Raw genomic sequence first — 24,694 nt, 5'->3', positions numbered from 1 at the left:
TTTCTCCATACTTGGCCTTCTTTGTTTTCAAATATCCCAGGATCTAACATCTGGAGGAGGATTAGCCCTTGAGGTTGATCTGTCTAGAGGAACTATGAAGATCTACAGCTGGTTCCCCTTTTGCTTAGGGCATTATTTTTTAACTTACCTAGTTTTTAAGACTCAATGGGGAACACTTGTTTACAAATAATTCTGGAACCTCACCTCAAACCTAAAGCTATAAATAGTATAGGTGCTGCTTCAGCAGACTACAGGTGACTAATGAAAGGAATTTTGTTGGTTGAGCTAACCAACCAGGGTTTAGGAGCTATAGAGCAGGAATGGAAGAAATGGTTTAAGCTTTGTATGTCACTTTCTTGCCAGATAGACCTGTTCCTAAGGTGACTGTAATTGGCATGATCTCCTATACCAAGATAACCTTTGAGGTAAGCTAGATTTTCCTTTTGTCAAAAATACTGACTTTTCAGAAATGCCAAGATCACATAAGCATAAAATTTATGTGTGTGTGCAGCTGCAAGGTTATGGGAGGGCAGATTGGAGATTATGTTGATCCTGTGAATGTCTGAAAAAGATTGATGTCAGAATTAAAATTTTTATTTTCTTGAAGTGGCTACTTAAAAAAAATAGAACAAATGAATCTGATGCCACATGATTTTTTAAAGTTTGAATAATATCCAAAGTCAAATTGTTAATGTTTATGCAAATGTTAATATTTTGAAAGCTCTTCTAAATGTTGTTTTAGAAAGCTTCAATTATTCGGAATGTAGAGGGAGAAAGCCAATTTGAGTCAATGGAAAGCTTGCCTGCAGAATATATGTAACTGTTATTTATTTTGAAATTTAAGTATGCATAGTTAGCCAGAAGGGTTTTAATTAAAATCCTGTTGAGATAACTTAAATAAATGAAATTGACCTGTAATTAGCAACATCCTTGTATAAACAGTATATGTGGATACAACACAATACAATGCACTCAGTAGGCATTCAATAAACATTAATTGTGAAGAGGTTTTCTTACAACTAGGTTAAATATACCTAACACAGCATGCTCATCTTTTTTTTTTAAATCTTTGTTTGTTTATTTATTTATGTATTTTTATGTGGTGCTGAGGATTGAACCCAGTACCTCACACATGCGAGGCAAGTGCTCTACTACTGAGCCACAACCCCAGCCCCATCAGCATGCTCATCTTAAAAACAATACCGTACGGATAGATTTCACCTTGATCACTGGCGTACCAACCTTGGGACACTTAAAAGCAGTCACCTTGGACAAAGGTGGTAATTCTTATTACGTGTAGATTAAAACTATAATAAGACCACTATCTGCATTTTATTGCCAATAATTTTTATATATCAATAATTCTCTATGATGTTGGTGACAAAATACTCCTCCTTGAAAAATCTCATGTGGGGTCTAGGTTCTAAACAATTTAGATGATTCTGTTAAATTTTAGTAACATATGTAAGTTTCAAAATATCACATTTTGCTTGTGTTAGGCCCATTTTGCTTGTCCCCAGCCCCTTGCAAATAATTTATCAGATTGTAATGGTTTATCCTTTAATAAACATTATATTTCATAAGGAAATTAATTTAGAGAACTACCTCTGATACAGTTGACTTTCACTAAACATAGATTCAAATACTGAATATGTTTCTAAGTAAATTTATAAAAGTGTAAGGTAATTCAGGACTTCAGGCATAGTTCATGTATACAATCCCTTTGGTCCTACATAGCCTACATAGCCATGATAGTAAGAGTAAAGGAACAATTTGGTTATTTCAGTGTTGTCATCCTGTGTGACCACTTAAGTGTTTATTTCTATGTCAAATACAAGAGTTAGAAAAAGTGCAAACTGAGGTGTAATATTTTTGGTTAGCAAGTACAAATTTAATTTCATATGTGAAATTATTTTTTAAATTACCAAACTAAAGTATCTTTAACTTTGAAATTTATTCTTTTTTAATTGTTCATATTTGCTTTAAAACTGACTGAGTAAAAAAAATAAAAATAAAAATAACTGAGTCAAGAAAATAGGAGATTTAATGTTTCTTACTACCGGAACAGACCAATATGTAGGCATAAGTTTTTTTTCCTTTTTTCAAAAACAATAAATTATACATTTGGAACTACAATGTTTTATTTCAGATTGTCATGTAAATGGAGTTAAATAAAAGAATTTTCACGGGGCTAGGGCTGTGGCTCAGAGGTAGCGTACTTGCCTAGCATGTGTGAGGCACTGGGTTTGATTCTCAGCACCACATATAAATACATAAATAAAATAAAGGTCTATGAACAACTTTTTTCCCCTGTTATTTCATGATCATTAAAGGAAATAGTCTCATCATATCAAAGAGGGGATATTAAAAAAAGATCCTTCTGGATGTCAAATATTCTGAGTATACCACACTAGGCCCAAAGCATCACCAAATGAATGCTATTTAATTTTTAAGTGAGTTTTATTATGTGTTTGGAATTTACATGTACTTCATGATGAAATTGTTCCTTTGACTACATAATTCATGGGCCAAAATGAAATATCAACAAATATATATTTGAGAGCACAAAAGATGATCTAATATTCCAATTAATATAATTAGGTTACATTAAAACCTGGCAAATAACATGTCCATGTGTTATAGAATCTTAATAATTGTAGACATTTATTGAATGCTTACAATATGTTTGATATTATTTTATGTGTTTAAATCTATATTTCATAATGATCCTTTTGGGAAGGTATATTTATTATCAGTTTCATGTTATCAAATGAGAAAACTAAGGCACAGATAGATGGATTTAGTAACTTGCTCAAGATCACACAGATAAGCAAATGAAGGAACCAAGATTCCAACGTGGGCAGTCTGATTCAGAGACCAGAAGTTCAACCCAGGGTGTCTCACTGCCTCATATGTATATAGAGAGTTATACCTACATAAGTTTAAGGAATCATTACGTAGTGGGGAAGCCATTCTGGATTTCAGGTTTTACCTCTTAACTCATTTTGTAACCTACAGTAAGGCAATCAAGTAAATGTCTCTGATTTAGAGAAGTTCTAACTTAACCCCATGTAGAAATTCTTTTTGTTTTTTCTTCCCCAGAGTTATAGGCATGAATTTTATTGAAGGGAAAGGAAAAGGGGACACTCTCAAGGGAGACAGTAGGTCTCTCAGAAAAGAGAGGGACCCATATTTTTCTAGCTTTAAATTTTTATGATTATATGATTATTTTATGTAAAGAGTAAAATTTGACTTTTCACTTACTAACAGACTAAAAGTGAACCAGACAAAGCCCAGCATGATTGAATTTGAAAGCAGATCAACTCTGATGTTTTGTGGTTGAAAAATACATTATTATTAAACCTATTATGTTCATTATATTACTACATTCCAACAATTGGCTTGATATAAACATTTTTAATACTCATATACACCATTTTATATAATGAAGGTATTTGGAGCCACTGCCTTGATCTTCTTAGTGTCATATAGAATAAATGTTTTTTGGGAAAATGAGCTTTTTTTATTTTTATTTATTATTATTTTTTTGCAGTATTAGAGATCAAACCCAAAGCCTTACATGTGCTAGGCAAATGCTCTATACTGATCTATATCCTCTACCTTTTCTAAAATTTTAATTTTTTTGAGATGGCGTCTTGCTAAATTGCTGAGGCTGGTTTCAAACTCTCATCCTCTTGCTAGTCTCTCTAGTAGCTGGGCTTACAAGCATGCACTACTGTGCTAAACTGGAAAATGAAGTGGAGGAAAGATTATAATATATACCAAGTTCCCCCATTTTTTCTCATGAATTCTACTACTTTATTGAAATAATAATCCATATTAAGCCTTTATGAAAATGCATGTAAAATTATTTCTCAGGGGACACAACACAAAGACTAGCATTTATAGTAAAAATATATATAATTCCTTGCCCTTTCCAAAAATCCCTACTTGTATGTTTGAAAGGACCTCCCTCCCCTCCAATAATCTTTTTAATAAAATTCTATTTCCCTTTTAACCCAACTTCTAGCCTTGTGTTTGGAAATAATAACAATAAATAGTTTTCTTGGGACCTTAAAAGATAGTAAAGAGGGCTGGTGTTGTGGCTCAGAGGTAGAGCACTCGCCTAGCATGAGTGAGGAACTGGGTTCAATCCTCAGCACCACATAAATACATTGTGTCCACCTATAACTAAAAAATAAATAAATAAATATTTTTTAAAAAGATAGTAAAGAAGCAGGTAAAATTAAAATATTAACAAAGTGAAGCTTCTACTTATAAAGTCCTTTTAGGTATCACTAAGTAAAAAAATTCATATGAAATTTATAAACATAGCCTACTGTCTTGTTTTTATGCATTATTAAAATTGTTATATTTTGTTTAAATTTTTTCCTTTATGGTGTCTACATTTCTTATTAAAGCAGAAGAAGTAGAGGTGAACCATAAAGAGAAAGTCGGTTTCCTTTTACTTTGCAATTTAGAAAAAATCTTTCATCCAAGAACAGAACAGGTAAGTAATTATTTATTCCTTCTTTTTAACACCTTAGGGCTGTATATGTCATCATAATTTTTTAATTATACTCCTAGATCATTGGTTTTCATTTAACTAAGAGACAATGAAGGTAGTCTCTGCAGAGTAAAAAATCTTGCAATTTGTAGTTTTACAAGCCTCAATTCTAATATTTGAGAACTCTATACGTATAGAACTGTGTTCAATTATATGTTAACTATTTATTTTAAAAAAACAGGAACAACAAAATTCTGTAAGCTTGTTAAGTCTAAGCCCAGTCTTGGGAAGTTGAAGAATTACCTTTCTAGAAGATCTTCTAAGTAGTGATTGTCTGCCAAGAATAGCTTATATATCTGCTTAAGTACCCACCATCAGACCTCCTAACCTTGTAATGCTATGGTTATTTTGAAAACCAGAGGGTGATTCAGGGCAACAGAACCTGACTTTAACAATATTATGGGGTGGGCACAGTGATGCATGCCTGTAATCCCAGCTGCTTTGGAGGTGAAACAGGAGGATTGCAAGTTCAAAGTCAGCCTCAGCAATTTAGCAAGTCTCTAAGCAACTCAGTGAGACCCTGTCTCTAATTAAAATATAAAATAGGGCCAGGGATGTGGCTTGGTGGCTGAGTGCCCTGTATTCAATCCCCCAAAAAAGAATGTTATGGAAAAGTACAAAGTTATTTTGTGAGTAGAGATACAGTCATGTATTTTATTCCATTATTGACCTTATGGCTATCATTAACACATTCCATTTTTCTGGTTTGTGTCATGTTCAAGTACATATATGTTAACATTGATAGAAATTGAATTGTGGACGCTTAATGAATCACGTCTACCAAGAGTAGAGAGGAAGGTAGGATAAATTTCAAGAAGAGTATGTAGGATTGTTGAGGCCTGTTCTCAAAAATGTGGGATAAGGTGGATATTTCAGACAGTGAGAAGTAGATCAGAATGTGTTAATCTGAGAATAGCATTTGGGAGCAAGGAAAAAGCTGTTCCTCATGTTTTTCCATTGGGTCAGAGGAAAAGGACAAAACAAGGAGACAATAGTTATATTGGAAAAGGCTTCTTGTGATATAAGGGAGAACAGATCGTCATTAGAGTGAAGTATCAAGAAATTAAAAATAAATTTATGACAGAGTTTGTCCTCAAAGAATTGACTTTCTAGTAGATATGGTTGAAGGGTAGGGTTGAGGGAGGAGGAAGAGGACCAAGAAGTTGAATTGTGTGTAGAGAAAGTGTGGCTGGGAGTGTTTAAATATGAAGATGTGAAGGTCAAAGGCAAAAGAGGCATGTGCTCAGAGGTCAAATAAAACAGAAACAAAAGAAAAAGAAGTCTTTGTGTAGGTGAGGAAGTAGAGAATTGTTAGAGAAACAGTAGGACCATTATGATCTTTCTCATAAACAAGAAAATATGTGGATGATCATTTATGTATCTAAGGACAAAGTGGAGTGGGGTGGAGAAATGGTAATTTAGGCCTGAGAAGGGCACACGAATGTGAAAAGTCTCGAGGTGATTAGCTCCCTTATTTCATAGGGCAGTATTCAGAGATACATCCTATTGGGCTTTTTATTGATTGTAGTCAGAGTTTCTAGGCTTTGAGGACATGGGAAACCTCTAGGAAGATCAGGGTAAGAGACAACACTGTAAGGGGATAATGGGGGTGGGAAGAAATATAATATCCCGATCTTTTTGCCATTGTTGTACAGAGCTGCAGCATTTTGTAGGAAACATGCATAATTCAAGACTATTTCTGGCAGTAAAGAGTGGAAAGTTTCCTATTGTCAAGTGGTAGTAGTTTAAATGAGTTTATGAATCACTTACCAAATAACTTTGGTACTGTGATTTTTGATGAATTATTAATTTGGGGAAATTTTTATTTCATAGTTTTCATAAAAAGTTAATCTTTATTATCAAGTCATTTTTATATTACATAAAATATAGCCATTCACAATTTAGGTTTTCTAATTAGGAGTAGTGATGATGGTTGACACTCATTGAGCCCTTCTTAAGTTCCAGGCATTTGCATACACAAATTCTTTTTATACTCATATATCCTTTTGAAATAGGTGTAGGTTGAGCATCCCTTATCAAGAATGTTTTTCAGATTTTGGAGTTTTTCAGACTTTGGAATATTTATCTAGATTTACTGGTTGAGCATCCATAATTTGAAAATTCAAAACCTGAAATGCTCCAAGATCCAATATCCAAAATTTGAGTGCTGACATGACACCCAAGAAGTTTCAATTTTTGAGAATTATGGATTTTCAAATAGGAATGCTTAAAGTATTAAGCATTCTTGTGCTATTAATTTTACTATTACTCTGTTCCTCTTTCTGCCTTCATATATAGATGAGGAAACTAGGCCCAGAGTCACACCTGTTATGAAGTGGGATTTGCACTCTTATCAAGCCTTCTGTCTTTAGACCCCAGATGTTGGATCCTGTATACTACATACCTTTTAAAAAATTATATATATATATATTTAGTTGTTTTTAGTTGCTGATGGAACTTAATTTATTTATTTATATATGGTGCTGAGAATCAAATCCAGTGCCTTATACATGCTAGGCAAGTGCTCTACCACTGAGCCACAATGCTAACCCCATACCTTTTTTAACAGATAAAAAGAATGAGTTGAGGATAGGGTTGCTTGCCAAGAATTATACTTGGAATGCTTGGTAACTTGAGCATATTTATAGTTGGAATAATGTACACAAAAGTGGCTTTCGTGAGTTGCTACAAGGAACGAGATTTATTGCTTCTATAAACATTCTACAAAAATTCAGTGATACTCAGTGATATGAAGGGCTGTTGTCTAGGGTAGGCTAGCTGCTATTATTCAAAAGAGCACATCAAGTGGTACAACCATAGTAAACTTACAAAGATCTTATCCTCAGTCTTGTGGTCCTGAAAACTCAAACTGGTCAGTAGGGTCCCAGAGAGGATAAAATTACTCCTACAACATGATGCACCTAATGCATAATGCCAGAGTACAAATTAATTAATTTACAATGAGATAAAACAGTTACATAAACCATGTACCAGGATGATCAGTATATTTTCTTCTGGATGACCTAGATGAGAAACCAAATCAAAATCAAGATGTTTCTTAGTAAACAACAGGCACTTTGAATATGTTTTGTTTTTCTACAATATTTATCTATTTGAGAAATTCTTCAAGGATTTCATCAATAATAGCTGCTATTGGCATGTGCTGTCAGTCTTTAACTTATAAAAATAGCCTCCACATCTGGGCCCCACCACCAGGGGCTCTGCTGCCATAGAAACAGTTGTTAATAAACATGGGTATTTTAGAGAATATGTGGGTTCAGAATTGAAGGAAGGGAAGAATCTGTGCAAAGCAGAAGTCCCAAAGGGCACTCATTTCAGCGATAGATTCTAAATAGGATTAGTTTGCTTAATTGGGGATCTCTTTCCCTAAAATGTATTTCTATAACACCACCTGAGTCCTTTCCCCTCCACTTTTGTTATAGTGTCTAAAATTTCACCAAATAGCCGTTATTTGCTTAAGACTATAAATATCTATGTGTGGCAGATAATCTTGGTAGTTTCTCTAATACCCATTCTCCATTGCTTACCTGTATTTTCATAGGGCAGCAGTGTGCCCAGAAAAAAAGCCCATACTAGTTGAAACCAGTCATGAGAACCCCATTTCCCTTTGCCAGTGATTGTGAAGGGAGAATCTGCAGAGTTCAGGGAGGTCTTTGGCTTTCCTGCCAAAAGGGGCCTTTAGTGGCTAGTATTATCCAATTTTCCCTTTCTTCATGTCTTAAATGCAAATGTGAAGCCTGGAACTGTAGCAGCCATCATAATACAACCATGAAATGACAAGCATGAGGCTGCAAATGTGATTCCCACAAGGTGAGGGCTTTGTAGGAGAAAAATTGAAAGAGTCAGGGACATTGTTGAACTTCTGGACTTATAGGAAAAGGTAAGAAGAGGAAAGCTGTAGCCCTTGTTATTTGATAGCAAAACATTTGGTTAACCTGTGTCTGCTATTCTATGGATGGCTGACTTTGTGCAAATTGAGACTAATAGCATTAGGAGAAATGAGAGGAAAAATTTGGAATATTGTCAGGTGTTGGTTATCTCTTGTGACTTTGGTAGAATCCTGCAGGAGGGTGTAACTCAAATGAGTGCTCAGCATGAAAGAGAGGGTGTGGGTAAAACATAGTTTTGCTTTAGAGGCACTCTGATTTTAGCTCCTCCTTTAAATTGACAATGAGCCCCATAATTTGGAATTTTGGCTATTGTTGGAATTGCCTCAAGTCTATTATAAAAGTTCAGAGTCAACAGCTAAGAGATAGCGTCTAGGCCCAAAGATTATTTGGAATATTTGAGTAGGGGGCGGGTTGCAGTATTCATACAAGGAATTGGTCTGAAGCAAATAAAACAGAAGTTGGATATGTTTTTGAGAGAACTGTGAAACAAAGCTAGCAATTAGTTTGATCTTTTTCCTTCCTTCCTTCCTTCCTTCCTTCCTTCCTTCCTTCCTTCCTTCCTTCCTTCCTTCCTTCCTTATTTCCGTGGTGCTGAAGATCAAACCCAGGACCTCACACAGGCTAGACTAACACTCTACCACTGAACTACACCCCTAGCCCTTACAAGGTTTTATTTTAACCTTCAAGCAATTCTCATCCTTACCTCCCTAATGAAACCAATGCAAAGTAGCCTACAGAAGCTGTGGAGCTGTAGGAAAGGTATCCATTTTAAAATCTGTCTTAGATAAGGTTGCAGAGCTTAATGACAAGATTCTCAGACTCAGATTAGAAACTACTATATTGTGTAATCAAAGAATTTGCTTTATTGCCTGCCAGGAAGTCTGTGATTTCTGTCTAGTGAGATATGATATGGATTGTGGACCATTGACCATTGTGTGCTTCCCATTATCCCCTTTTTCTGAATGGGAATTTTTATTGAGGTATCTCTGTTCTTTCTTTTTCATCATTATTTATATGGGAAAGAAGAAATTAAGAAAAAGATGACTTTTAGCTGTATAGATAGGCAGATAAATGACGTCATATTTGGGCTTGATAGACCAGACAGAAAATCACCAAAGCTAGATATAGTAACTGGATGACATAAAGTTGTCTTTCTTCAAGAGGCAATGGATATATTCTGTTTCATGCACGATATTTGTTGAGATTCCAGTAAACTCGAAGTTCTGTGGAAGCTTGGCAAATGCTTTCAAATGAACATATAGGAAGAAGTATGTGTGTATATAGGTTTGAGGACTATAGCAGATAATTTTTGTTGGCCAATCTAATGCCTGTTCCTTACCTCTACCATAAAAATTTAGAAAAAGTATTTGATTTTCTAACATTTCTTACTCCTACAATGGCCATATTATGCAATTCTAGCCCATAAGTCTGCTGGAGGACCTCACAGAAGGCTTTCCTTTCTTTGTGGAAAAAAGGGTCAGATAGGGCTGAGGTAACCCCTTTTGCTTGCTTTGACCTTAGATGTTGTGTTAGTTTTGCTTTACTGTGACCAAAATACCTGATGAGAACAACATAGAGAGGGAAAGTTTATTTTGGCTAATGGTTCCAGAGATTTAGTCTAAGGTCGACCAAGTTCCTTGCTCTGGTGAGGCACTACATCATGGTGGAAGGGCTTGCCAGAGGGAAGCTCTTTAGTTCAAGGCAGCCGGGAAGCAGAGCAGGGAGGAAGGGGCTGCAGGGAAGATGAACCCTTCCAGGGCATGCCCCCAGTGGCCTGCCTCCTTCAGTCACACCTGCCTACCTACAGTTACCATCTCAATAGTCCATTCAAACTAGGATGAACTGATTAGGTTATAGCTCTCACAAACCAATCATTTTGCCTCCAAATATTCCTGCATTAACACAGGAGCTTTTGGGGGTATAACTCACATACAAACCATAACATTCCATCCCTGGCCCCCCCAAATTCATGTCCATCTTACAATGCAAAATGCATTTAGTTCATCTCCAAGAGTTCCATAGTCTAATCAGTTCCAACATTGCTCCAAAGTCCAAGTTCAGAGTCTCTGAGACTCAAGGCAAACTCCTGGCTATGAACCCCTATAAAATCAAAATCAAGTTACACACACACACACACACACACACACGTATGCATAAAATCTCTCTCTCTCTCTCACTCTCTCGCTCTCTCTCCAATATACAGTGGCACAGAGTAAACATTCCCATTCCTAAAGGGAGGAATAGGGGCATAGAAAGAGGGATGGGACCAAAACAAGACTGAAATCAAGTCAGCAAATAAACAAGTCTTATAATGTCTTATATAATGTCAAATAAAAGTCTTATAATGGCTAGGACACATGGTAGTGAGACATTCTCTCCAGAGGCTTGAGCAGCTCCAACCCTTTGGCCTTGTTGGTTGCAGCATGTATGGGTTCTCTCCCTAGCTGGCATCTTTGCTTGGCAGACAGTCCACATTACTGGCATCTCTTAATTCCTGAGGTCTCCATTCCAGCTTTGGCTTCATCATTATAGCTTTATGCATCATCCTCTTGGGCAGCACAGGAATTACCACCCTGATACACTTTGCTTAGCCTCCCAGACCTTTGAAATATGGAAGCCTCCCTGACCCCTTAACTCCAGCATCCTGCATTCCTGCAAAACAAGCATCACATAGATAATGCCAAGGTCTGAAGACTACTCATATAATATCTGGTCCCCTTGAAGTTGCAGCAACTTCTGAGCGCCTGTGTAACTGAACATTGTAAAACAACTTCCTAGGTCACCTGTGTGAGCAGGGTGACCCCATGATCTTTTCTCAAAGGAATTTTCCCTTCTACATCCTTGAACCTGCAATGGGTATGGTCTTTCAAATTCCTGAGATGCCCCAAAGTCATCTTTCCTATTGTCTCCACACAAAGAATTTACCATCTCTTTAGCAGCTATAATTTCTTTAACCACCACAACTTCCTTGGCCCCAGTTTTACTTGCAGTTTTCTGGTCAAACTGCAAGTATTTAATATCCTCCGGCTCTGTTACCACCCCCCCTTGATTCTTAAGTAAACCTAGCTAAAAATCTGTCAGCAAAATTCATGCCACTAACTGCTGTGCTGTCTTGAAATTTCCTCCACCAGATTAAAGTCAGCCTCACACAAAGTCATGGGCAAAATGTAGGCAAGTTCTTTGCTAGAATGTAACATGAGTAGCCTCTACTCCAATTCCCAACTGAACACCCATTTTCTTCTGAAACTTTATGTACACAGTCTGCATTCCTATTGTCATTCTGGTCTTCTGAATTCCTACCAAAATAGCTGATTAACTCCACTTACGACATTTGAAGACTTCTCCAGCCTGCATCCCCAGACTTTTTCAGATTTCTCCCCCAAACTAGTTCCAAAGACTTCTGAACCACATGGTCAGGTTTCTCACAGCAACAACCCCACTCTTGGTACCAATTTTTTGTGTTACTTTACTTTGCATCCCGTGACCAAAACACTGGATAAGAACAAATTAGAGGAAGGAAAGTTTATTTTGGCTCACGATTTAGTCTATGGCCAACCAAGTTCCTTGTTCTGGGCCAAAGGCGAGTCAGCACATCATGGTGGAAGGGCTTGACAGAGGGAAACTCTTATGTTCATGATAGTAGCCAGGAAGCAGAGGAGGGGGAAAGGAACTGTAGGGAAGATGAACTTTTCCAGGGTGTGCCCCCAGTGGCCCACCTCCTTCAGTCACCCCACCTGTCTAGTTACCACATCTGTTATTCCATTCAAATTAGAATGGATTGATTTAGCTGCAGCTCTCACAATCCAATCATTTCGCCTCCAAATATTTCTGCATTAACACAGGAGCTTTTGGGGGACCTCTCACATCCAAACCATAACAGACATGGTGCTTGAAGCTTCTGTGACCATTTTGGAACCATTAAGCAATAATCATGAGTGCAAAAAGTTAATAGGAGGATGGAGAAAAAAATATTGGCAATATTGTTGACCTCAATGATTAGTAATGTTATGCTCGAATTCGGGACCCCCAAAAGACCACCAGAGACCAAGATCGATGTAAGCAGCAAAGAGGTGTTTATTGCGAGCTAGCTCAGTCCTCCGCACACACACGGCAACTGGCAACGCTGAGAGGCCCCGAGCCCAGGGTTTGCAGCAGTTTTATACACTCTTTGGGGAAGGCAGGGACTTCACATGTATCATACATCTCTTAGCAAATCATCACGCACCGTGGGAAAATCAAACAACAACTCTAAAACATGATTAGCACATTCACTGGCAGGAACAAGTTGGGTAGGGGTGACTGGTTACTACAAGAGGGGGATTCGTTTGAACTGATTGGTTTAAGCCAATAACTACTGGGAGGGTCATCTGGCATCCCAGGTATTTCCCTGTCTCATGCTGATTGGTGGCTGCTAGGGAGTTGCTATGGATCCCCACCTAGCCTGACTAAAGTCAGGGATACCTGTCACAGCAGATCTCTCCTGTTATTTGTAGATAAACAACTTAGCTGGATGGGAATGTGCCTAGGAGTGCTCTGTGGGTCTTTCCAAGGACAAGGGTCACGCCCCCTTCCTTGGACAGGCTTTGCTCTGAGGTAGAGGCTGGTTTTTCAGTAAACCAACCTTAGCAATTGCTCAAGTTTTCTTGCCTTATGAGAGAAATTAGTTCATATTTGCTTAAGGTATTGTCAACTGGATTCTGTTACAATCCAAAGAATTCTAAACTGATATATTAAAAAGATATCTCTCTTTTTAACTTTCAGTTGTAGATGGACACAATACCTTTACTTTATTTATTTAATTATTTTCTTGTGGTGCTGAGGATCAAACCCAGTATCTCACATGTGCTAGGTAAGCACTTTACCACTAAGCTACAACCCCAAACCCTAAAGATCTCTTTTTTATGCTACAATATGGGATGGTTTTTCTTTTTAATAATGATGGCTTATTAGCAAACGATGGGTTATATGAAGTAAGGGAAAGATTTTTTTAAGTTTTATAATATGCTGATTGGCATGTTAAAATTGCATTATTGAAGTATTACTATTGATAAATATTTTAGTTCATTTTCATTATTATAATGAAATACCTGAGGCAGGCTAACTTTATATAAGTTTATTTAGGTTGTAATTTTGGAGGTTCAAAGTCCAAGATTAGGCAGTTCTACTTTTTAACCTCTGGTAAGTAAATACCTGATAGCTGATGGCATCCTAAGGGCCAGAGATGTGTGGGACAAAAATCATGTTTTAAAATAGGAAGCCAGAGGTTCATTCAGGGGCTGGATTTGCTCTTGTAACAACATACTCTTAGGACAGCCTAGAGTTCCCATTAGAGCTACCTTAATTCCTTCTGAGGACAGCTCTCACTATGACCTAAGGACCTTGCACTCAGCTTCACCATTTTTTTTTTTTTAATGAGGATTAACACACAAAGCAAATATTAAAACTCAGTGTAAATACCTGGACTGATATAATGTCCATTTTTGGATGATTTTTTCTTCTATTTAAATGTTTTTTTCATCTCTAAAGAAATCTTAAAGTGCTAACTTTATATAAAACAGACAAATTGTTCAAGTAATTAAGCCAATTTTTATAAAACTAAACAAGGAACTAAAAGTAAACATTAAGTGAAACAGAAGATATATCTGGAGGAAAAAAACTGACAAGTTGTATCTGGACAGAGCAATAGAATGCTATTATATCATTGATACTTAACTGGTCATTCCCCCAGTGTTAAAGATTAAACACTCAAGAAATGCCAAGGCAAGCATAGAAAGCAAGTTTTATTTAAGAGAGGGTCAGAGATGCAGACTTTTCCAGAGAGAAGTGGGGCCCAAAGCTGAGTACTTATGGAAGGGGGTGGTCTTGTCTCTTATAGATCCAAGAATCCCCCTCCTACCTTCTCTTCTCCATGTACTTGCCTAAGGGCAAGAAGGAGCAGCACTAGGGATAATGGCTTACATTGGAAGTATGAACCCTGGAGGTTGAACAGGGAAGTGAGATGGATTTGGAGGTTAGCTGTTAGCTACCCATTGTCTTTTCTTTGATAACCAGCTCTCATCTTCTCAGCCCCCATCGTTCATTCATTACCTACAGGGCCAGGCCTTCTGTCACTGCCTCAGTTTGTTGAGGAATGTGACATTTCCTGTTCCCTCAGGCCAGACAGGGCTGTGGGCACATTGCTTTTTGGCTAAGAAAGCATGTGGGGAGTCAGAACGGGGGCTCATTTTATAGAATGATTCTCTTAACTTCACATTCTCATCTATTTGTCCCCTTACAACATTGTGGCCTTCTCATTTTGATTGAACACATAAGCTACAGTTAGGTATCTGCTAGTTTTAGTACACAAATTCCCTCGGATTTGCTAAAATGTGTACTACAATCAATAGGTACACATGAAATCCTAAGGTAAAGCATGTCTCTTAAAAAAAAAATCAACATTGCACACTAATTAAAGCAATCTTAAAAGATTGTTCTACTACTATAAACGAATATAAAAAGTAATAGATCTTAACAAACCAAGAACTGCACTCTTGTCCAAAAGTTAATTACTCCTGCCCTTTCACTGCTTTTTCAAGGAAGTACATAGTAACAAATGGCAATTGAGGTATTTGCTACAATGTTTTTCCTTGCTAAAAGAAGGATCCCAGAAGATACAAACAAAATCTTCCTCAGTCACTTTGACTGCCAAGTCTTCCTTTGCATCTTTTGTACCAGCTTCTTGTGGAACTGGATGAGCCCCATGCTGAAACATTGTCATGTAGGTCTCTTCCATCATGACTGTGGATGCCTTTATCTTTATCAGTTTCCAGAGATTCTTTTACTGCCACAGTAACAGGAGGTAGGCTTTACCTTTTAAAGGTTTCACACCATTTCCCTACACTGCCATCCAGGACCAGGCTTCCCACACATGGATAACAAACTACAATCAAACCATAGCAACAGGCATCTTCTTAATATGTGGCCCAGTCTACATTTTTACTTTTTGGAATAGATTGTTGGCATAGCTCAGCCTTGCACTTTTAATATAATTAGGGAACACCATCTGAAATTTGGTTTCCCATATTGAATTGTATGAAATGCTAAAAATGTTTACAGCCACATAAAAATCTTCAGAAAGAAATTGCCAAGTCTAGTAGAATAGGTTTAATATAAAGTCATGGTATTTGTATAGAGTAATCTTTTAGTTCTGCATTATCAACTGCTGGTAAATGTTTATTACTTCCAAAGTGATATTTTACTCTAAATGTTTTATATCAGAATATGTACTTTTCCTTACAGTTGGTCCTTTAAAATGTTTTCATCGTTTCAGAAAATAATTTTTTCCAGTTGTTGACTTAACTCTATGGGGGTTCAAGATTTTGCTTTTCTATTTTTGCCCTTCTAAAAATTATTTAGTGGTAATAGTCATGTGGCCCGTGTTTTATATCTTAAAAAGATGCTTGAACACCAACCAGAGAGAAATCTGAGGCTAAGGAAAACAGACATCTTTCTTTGGATGCAATTTATAGAAAAATCATATTTGGCCTTCAAGGAAAGGTAGGTTTTTTATTGTTGTTGCTGCTGCTTATTCACACATAGACAAGTTGTGATCTAAATTTTCCTAGAAAAATATTTTACTCCAAAGATTTTGTTCATTTAGATTGAAGCCTAAAATTGAAAGCTTTAAAAAATAATCTGAAGGGGCATGGTACTGCAAATTATTACTAGATCTAAATGCATAAGAAATATTTGAGTGTTGAGATGTGTGATCTTTACTGTGATTTTTCTTGCTGCCTTCATACATAATAGTTTTGTTTTCCTTTCCTGACACACCTGAGTCAAGGTGGCAAAAACTACTAATGTTTTAATATTATCAATGTTAACATCTGAGTGAGAGATTGAATGGATGTTATAACTCCCCCATCCTCTGCCCCTGGGGTACAAACTGTCAAATCTCAACCACTGTATAAAGGACTTAGAGTGAACTTTAACTTATTGCATTGCTCTGCCAAAAATAATAGCTTGTTATTTTAAAATCCAAATATTAGTGGTTTTTAATCATTCCTTTTTGAAAGCAATTCAAAGAAAAAAAGAGGCATTCTTAAAATTATAAAGCAAAATCCAATCAAATGTATTAAGCTGCAGTGTACACAAGGCAAAAAATTCTAGAGTGCATTAAAATTTAATTCTTCTCTTCTGTGTGACTATGTATTGTACCACAGTAGTTTCATAAAACAATAATATAAGAAAAGTAGATATGGTAATGAGCTTTGAAGGAGAAAATTTAAGACCCATTACCTCTTTTTAGATATTTTGTAAGATCTTTTCCTCTGACTCAACAAGAAAATTTTAAGACCTTGATGAAATGACTTATTAATGTTTTATCTTTATGGAAATAGTATGTGACCCTTCTGCTGTTCCTCATTCCATTTTTCTTTTCTATAATAATATAGTTAAAATCCTTGAAGTATAAAAATTATCTGAGAACCTTATAACTTAGATCATATAAAATATTTAGTTGCTAGATCCTGTGGACATGGAGTTAACAATAAACCATACCAACTTCTGCTCTGATAAGATTAGTTTATGTATATAACTTGGAAATGTTTTCTGTATTTTATATCATAGAAGAGTCTTGTTTTTAGAAAACTCTTAGGAAGTGAAAAATAGAAAGGTCCACATGATATGATAAGCAACCATTGAAAAAAAAGCTTTTGTATCTGGCTTCCCTTTTGATGAAGAGAGGCTAGAGTGGCTCGTTCCCATTCACTAGGTCCCTTTTAGTTACAGAGATGGGATAGAGTCATGAGGGGTTCTCATGATACTTTGGGCTCTGTTGCTACTGTAGTGGGAGGTCGTACTTAGTTGCTTCTTTATAATGTGTTTTAAACTCATCAGTTGGAAATTTCTTGATGAATCTGCTCCTTTCTTAATGTTAACAGTATTTTGGTTCAAGAATAATTTATATACTGCAAAGTACACAGATCTTAAGAGTAGAGCTCAATCAATTTTGACATGTGTAGTGAAAGAATAAAATGTATTCTGTACACCCACAATGTATCTAGGACTTAGGGGCTGCTTTTGCTAAGGGTACTGGCTCTTCACCTGGACCCACAGATGCCCATTGAATAACTAAAAGCAAGATAGTAGCTTGGCATCACTGCCTCCATTTTGCATCTGTCTCCTTTGCTCTGAGTCCTTCTTCTCTGAAGTAAATTAGATTAAAAAAAATGTCTGATGGATAATGAAAGCACAAATAACCAAGATGGGAGCAGACCTCAACAGATCCAGTGATTCCTTTTATTAAGCCGCGAAGTCAATCAGTCAAGCATTGGAGGGGCTCATTTTCAGGGTAGAAAATGGCCACTAGTTATAAGAGGGGTCTGTATTTTATAGTAAATTACAATGAGGGTTACTTACTCATTGGAGACTTCAGCAGAACATGCCAGTCAGGAAATTATAAAAGTCTGAAACCCATTTTTGCTGGGAAAGGATGAAGTCTCAAGCCCAGCATTCACTACTTATCTTCTTCCTCCAGGGTCCATTGTCACTGAAAAAGGATTAATGTTTCCCTTCTTCCCAGGGATTTTCCATATCCTTCATATAGATATCATATGACAAGATTATGTACCAGATCCCATCTGACTAATTTGACCACAATTTGACCAAGACTGCTTGATTATGCATGCTTCTTGCCCCATCCCTGTCCTGTTTTGTTCTGTGCACTATTTAAACTTGTAACTCATGTTAGTCCCCAGACAGGCTGAGGATGGTTGGTCCCCCTTGTCTTCCTCCCATAACTATATTGAATAAATTCACTTTCTGTCTTTCATCATTACTGTTTCCATTTGGTTTCTGGGGCAATTGGCTGGATCTGATTTGTTCGGAGTCCCTAAATTCAGGTCTAGGCCTTCTGGCCTAGGGCTCCAGTTGCATTAATTTTTACTTCTGACATTAAATATGTGGATTTTCTACACCAAACAGTTTTCCAGTTTCCTACAGATACCATCTGAGTGGACTACAATTCAATTCTCTGACACTAACTACCCAGAGTTAGCACAGATCCCATGGATTAAGGTTTTGACACCACAGTACTGTCCCTTAGGTGCCAATTGAAAGTCAGACCTCTACTGCACTTAATGATTGCTTGACTATAAATTGGGAGTTGCTATGACCTTCCCTTTGGGTTTGATAATTTGTTAGAATAGCTCATAGAACTTAGGAAAATAGTTTACTTATGATTACTGGCTTATTATAAAAATGCATAATACAGGAACAGCCAAATGGAAGATATGCATGGCGTAAGATACCACGGAAGGAGCACAGAGCTTCCATGCATTTCCTGGGCATGCCATTCTCTCCTAGCACTTACAGGTGTTCACCAACTTGGAAATTCTCCAAACTCTGTTGTTTAGATTTTTTTTTTAGGTTCCATTACATAGACATGATTAAAATTAAATCATGAGTGTTTGTGATTTGAACTAAATCTCTAGTTCTTTTCCCCTCCCTGAAAGTCTGGGAGTAGAGATTGAAGTACCAACTCCCTAATCACATAGTTGGACCAGCCTCATCCTGAAAATATCTAGAGGCCTCCAACCACTAGTTATATCATTAGCATACAAAAAGACACTTGTAACTCCAGAGAAATTGCAAATGTGGTTGTACCACTTAACATTCCCACCAGTAATAAATAAGAGCTCCATTTGTTCTGCATTCTCACTAACATTTGATGTTGTCAATCTTTTTGATTTTGGCCATTCTGGGGATGTGCCAGTGGTATCTTATTGTGGTTTTCATTTGCATTTCTCTGACATTGAGTATCTTTTCTTATGTTAATTGGCTTTTTGTGACACTTCTTTTGTGAAGTGTCAAAATCTTTCTATAAGAAGTCTATATATTTTCTTTATTTACCCATAATGTTTATTTATGTACACATATAAATGTATATATGTTATAAATTACTAAAGCAATATACAGGTATTATATATAGGAAAGTTTTAAAATACAGGTAAACAACTTGGCATTTTTACAAAATGTTTTATATAATACTTACAATTTTATAAATTAAATGTATCACTTAACATTTTGACACATTTATGAAATGACTTTTTTTATTTAAAAAAAACCCAGCCTCACTTTTATTTTTTCTTCCTTTTTTTCTTTTTTATTGATTTTTTATTATATATGACATTGGAATGCATTACAATTCATATTACACATATAGAGCACAATTTTTCATATTTCTGGTTGTATATAAAATATATTCACACCAATTCGTATCTTCATACATGTACATTGGATAATGATGTTCATCACATTCCACCATCATTTAGAAATGATTTTGATGATGTCCCCCTGCCCCCTCTCTTCCCCTCCCGCCTCTCTGCCCTATCTAGAGTTCATCTATTCCTCCTTGGCTCCCCTTCCCTACCCCACTATGGATCAATCTCCTTATATCAGAGAAAACATTCGGTATTTGTTTTTTGGGGGATTGGCTAAAGAAGTCTTTATATATTTTCTACGTGAGTTCTTTGTTAGATATATGTGCTATGAATATTTTTGTTCATATTTGTGGCTAGCCTTTACTTTTTGAATCACATCTTTGAGGAGAAATTTAATTTCTTTGTGTGTGTGTGTGTGTGTGTGTGTGCTAGAGATTGAACTCAGGGCCTTGTGCATGTAAGGCAAGCACTCTACCAACAAGCTATATTCTCAGCCCAAATTTAAAATTTTGATGATGTCTTGATATAATTTTTCTTTAATGGTTAATGCTGTTTGGGTCCTAAGAAATCTTTATCCAAAATTGTGAAGATATTTCCTAAAGTTTTCTTCCAGAAGCTTTATAAATTTAACTTTCACATTTAGGTCTGTGCTGCATCATAAATTAATTTTTGTATAAGATGTGAGGTAGGAGGTTAAGGCAAAGTAAAGGTCTCTAGCTGGCATAGATTCTTTTGGATATTCCATACATAATTCTTCTATCTGTGACTATAATTTTACTTTCTTTCCAATTTTTAATGTTTTATTTTATGTTCCTAATGTGCTGGTTAAGACCTCTAGTATATTGGTGACTAGAACTAGTGAAATTGAACATCTTTGCCTTGTTTATAATCTTAGGGAAAATACTTTCAACATTTCAACATTAAATGTGTTAACTGGAGATTTTCAGTAAATATTGAAGTAATTTCTTTTCTTTTTTTTCTTCAGTGTGGATCTATTAGTCAAAAATTTTCTCAGGTTTTGTTTTAAAGTATCATTATTTTTACCTTCATTTCCTAAAGAATGTTTTTTTATAGCATTCTAAGAGGAGGAATTTTTATTCTATGGACACTTGGAAGATATAATCTTGTTATTCTGAATTGAATGTTCAGTTATTTGTAAGACTTTAACCTATCCCTGTACATACTTCTAAGTCTGTAAATATCCCCCTAAATGCTGCTTTTTTTAATCATAAGTTTTTAAAACATATTTTCACAATTAGAGTGTTCTTTATCGACCCTTTATTTCTAGTTTAATGTCATTGTGGTCAGAGAAATAATTCTGTATAATTTCATTCCTTTGAAATTGTTCAATATTTATTTCCTTTGATGTACACCTGGGAGTGGTATAGCTGGATCATGTGGTAGTTCTATTTTATTGTTTGGGGGAATTCTCATACTGTTTTCCATAATGACTAAAGTAATTTAAAGTCCTACCAACAGTGTATAAGGGTTCACTTTCCCCCACATCCTTGCCAGGATTTATTTTTCTTTAAGATAAATATCAAGGAATTCTATAGCTGGCTCATATGGTGGTTCCATACCTAGCTTTCTGAGGAACCTCCATACTGATTTCCATTATGATTGTACTAATGTACAATCTCATCAACAGTGTAAAAGTGTTCCTTTTTCTCCATATCCTCTCCAGCATTTATTATTTGTATTCTTGATGACTGCCACTCTGACTGGTGTGACATGAAATCTTTGTATAGTTTTGATTTGCATTTCCCTAATTGCTAATGATGTTTAAGATTTTTTCGTACATGTGTTGTCATTTGTATTTATTCTTTTGAGAAGTGTCTTTTTAGTTCATTTGCCCATTTCTTAAAAATTTTTTTTAAATATCTTTATTTATTTGTATGTGGTGCTGAGGATCAAATGTGCTAGGGGAACGCTAGGGGAGTGCTAGGCGAGTGCTCTCCCGCTGAGCCACAACCCCAGCCCCATCAATTGCCCATTTCTTACTTGATCTTTTTTGATATAGAATTTTTTTGAGTTCTTTATATATTCTGGATATTAATCCTCTGTCAGGAGTAGCTAGCAAAGATTTTTTTCCCCTTCTGTATGTTCTCTCTTCACATTCCTAATCATTTCCTGTGCTCTGCAGAAGCTTTTTAATTTGATGCTATCCCATTTATGAACTCTTGGCATTATTTTCTGAGCTTTAGGGGTCCTAGTGAGAAAGTTGTTGCCTGTGCATATATGCTAGACTATTGACCCTACATTTTCTTTTAGGAGTTGCATAGTTTTTGGTTTAATTCCTAGGTCTTAGATGCATTTTGAGTTAATTTTTGTGCAGGTAAGAGATAAATATCTACTCCTATTCTTCTACATATGGAGAACCAATTTTCCCAGAACCATTTGTTAAAAAGGCTGTCTTTTCTCTATTGTATGTTTTAGGCATCTTTGTTAAGGATCAGATGACTCTGTGTGAGTTTGTCTTTGTGACTTCTATTCTGTGTCATTGTTCTATGTATCTGTTTTTATTCTAGTACCATACTGTTTTTGTTACTATAGCTCTGAAGTATAATTTGAAATCAGGTATTTGTGATGCCTCCAGCATTGCTTCTTTGGCTTAGAATTGCTTTGGCTGTTCTGGGTCTTTTGCTCTTCCAAATGAATTTTAGAATTATTTTTTCTAGTTCTATGAAGAACATCATTAGTATTTTAATGGGGATTGCATTGACTCTGCTGTTGGTACTATGGCCATGTTAATAATGTTAGTTCTGCCTCTATAGTTTTCATTGTAAAGATAGTTCACCTCCTTGGTTAGGTTTATTCTTAGTGTGGCTTTTTTTTTTTTTTTGAGGCTATGGTAAATGGAATTCCTGATTCCTTTTTCAACAGATTTGTTGTTGGTATATAGGAAAGCTAGAGATTTTTGTATGTTTATTTGTACCCTGCTGCTTTGCCAAATTTGTTTATTAACTCTAGCAGTCTTTTGGTGGAGTTCTTTGCATCTTCTAGGTATAGGATCATATTACCTGTAAACAGTGTTAAATTCTTCCTTTCCTATTTTTATCTGTCTTCTCTATTCTCTTGCCTAACTGATCTGGCTAAGATTTCTAGCACTCTATTAAACAGGATTGGTGAGAATGGACATCCTTATCTTGTCCCAGATTTTGAAAAAAATGCTTTCAATTTGTTTCCATTTACTAGGAAGTTGGCTTTGGGTTTTTCATATATAGCCTTTATGATCTTGTTTTAGGTTTCTTCTAATCCTAGTTTCTTCAGTGTTTGTTTGTTTGTTTTATCATGAACGGGTGCTACATTTTGTCAAAGGCCTTCTCTACATCTGTTGAGATGACTAAGTGATTTTTGTCCTTCTGTTTATGTGATGAATTACATTTATTGACTATCCTTGCATCTCTGGAATAAAACCAACTTGGTCATGGTATCCAATCTTCTTAATATGTTTTGAACATGATTTGCTAATATTTTATTAGGTATTTTTGCATCTAAGTTAATCAGGGATATTGGTCTATAGTTTTCTTTCCTTCATGTGTCCTTATCTGGTTTTGGTATGAATGTGATGCTGGCTTCATAGAATGAATTTGGAAGTATTCCATCCCCTTCTATTTTATGGAAAAATTTGAGGTGTATTGGCATTAGTTCTTCTTTAAAGGTTTGGTAAAATTCAGCTGAGAATTCTGGTGTTGGCCTCTTCTTTGTTGGAAGGGTTTTTATTACTACTTCTATTTCAATGCTAGTTATTGGTCTGTTTAGGTTTTCTATGTCCTCCTGATTCAATTTTGGCAGATGTATTTGTCTAGAAATGTATCCATTTCTTCTAGGTTTTCCAATTTATTGGAGTATAAATTTTCAAAATAGTTCCTAATGATCCATTGGATTTCTGTGAAGTCTTTGGTGATTTTCCCTTTTTCATCTCTAATTTTATTAACTTGGGTTTTCTTTTTATTTTGGTTAATTTAGCTAAGGGCTTATCAATTTTGTTTATCTTTTCAAAAACCAACTCTATTTCAGGGCTGGGTTTGTGGCTCAGTGGTAGAATGCTTGCCTAGCATGTGCAAGGCCCTGGGTTCGATCCTCAGCACCACATAAAAATAAATAAATAAATAAAAGCATTAAAAAACCTCTATCTCATTGATCCTCTATATTTTTTATTCTGAATTTGATTGATTTTGGCTCTGATATTATTATTTCCTTCCTTCTATTGGTTTTGGAATTGGTTTGTTCTTTTTCAAGGGCCTTGAGTTGCATCATTAGGTTGTTTACTTGGGATCTTTTTTTGATTTTTTTCTTTGTAGGCAGTCAAAGTTATAAACTCTTCCTCTTTGAAATGCCTTTATAGTGTCCCAAAGGTTCTGATATATTATATCACTATTCTCATTTGATTCTAAGAATTTAAAAAATATTCACTTGATATCTTTTGTCACCAGTACATGATTTTAAAGTATATTCTTTAGGCTAGGGATATTCTTTGGTAGAGTGCTTGACTAGCATACACAAGGCTCTGGGTTCAATCTCCAGTACCACACAAAAAAGTATATTCTTTAATCTCCATGTGTTTATATAGTTTCTTTAGGGTTTACTGTGTTGATATCTAATTTCATATCATTATGACTTAATAAGAAGCAAGGAGTTTTATTAATTTTTCTAAATTTGTTAGGAGTTACTTTGTGATCTTAAATAGTGTCTATTTTGGAGAAGGTTCCATGAGCTGCTGAGAAGAAAGTGTATTCAGCTTTCATGGATGAAATATTCTATGGACATCTTTTAAGTCCATTTGATTTATAATATTATTCAGGTCCAAAAAGCCTTTGCCAAGTTTATGTTTCTTTATTTTATAAGTCCTTAGCTAAATTAACCAAAATAAAAAGAAAACTCATTTAGTAGTGAGAGAGGTGTGTTGAAATCACCCAGTAGTATTGTACCAAGGTTTATCTGAGGCTTCAATTTGAGCAGTGTCTCTTTTATGTAATTAGTTGCACCCACATTTGGGGCAAAAATATTTATTA

General features: G+C 35.7%; 1 protein-coding gene across 35 annotated transcripts in view; it reads left to right on the top strand.

Moving 5' to 3' along the window:
• Nrg4 (neuregulin 4) overlaps positions 1-24,694 on the top strand; it is a 202,647-nt gene that overhangs the window by 2,670 nt on the left and 175,283 nt on the right. For 13 of the 35 annotated variants that reach the window (XR_009225257.1, XR_009225256.1, XM_058573771.1 and 10 more), the window contains 2 exons: positions 364-425; positions 4,422-4,510. The gene's annotated coding sequence lies outside the window, so the exon portion shown is untranslated. Of the gene's footprint in view, positions 1-363; positions 426-4,421; positions 4,511-13,239; positions 13,328-15,913; positions 16,015-24,694 lie in introns of all 35 variants that reach the window. The other 22 variants (XM_058573784.1, XM_058573785.1, XM_058573783.1 and 19 more) reach the window with 7 other exon arrangements.

Source organism: Marmota monax, unplaced genomic scaffold (genome assembly GCF_021218885.2).
Source record: "Marmota monax isolate L192 unplaced genomic scaffold, Marmota_monax_Labrador192_F-V1.1 WCK01_AAM20220418_F8-fsc00111, whole genome shotgun sequence".
Lineage (NCBI taxonomy): Eukaryota > Metazoa > Chordata > Mammalia > Rodentia > Sciuridae > Marmota > Marmota monax.
Note: the sequence above shows the minus strand (reverse complement) of the source record. Positions and strands in the feature narration are given on the sequence as shown.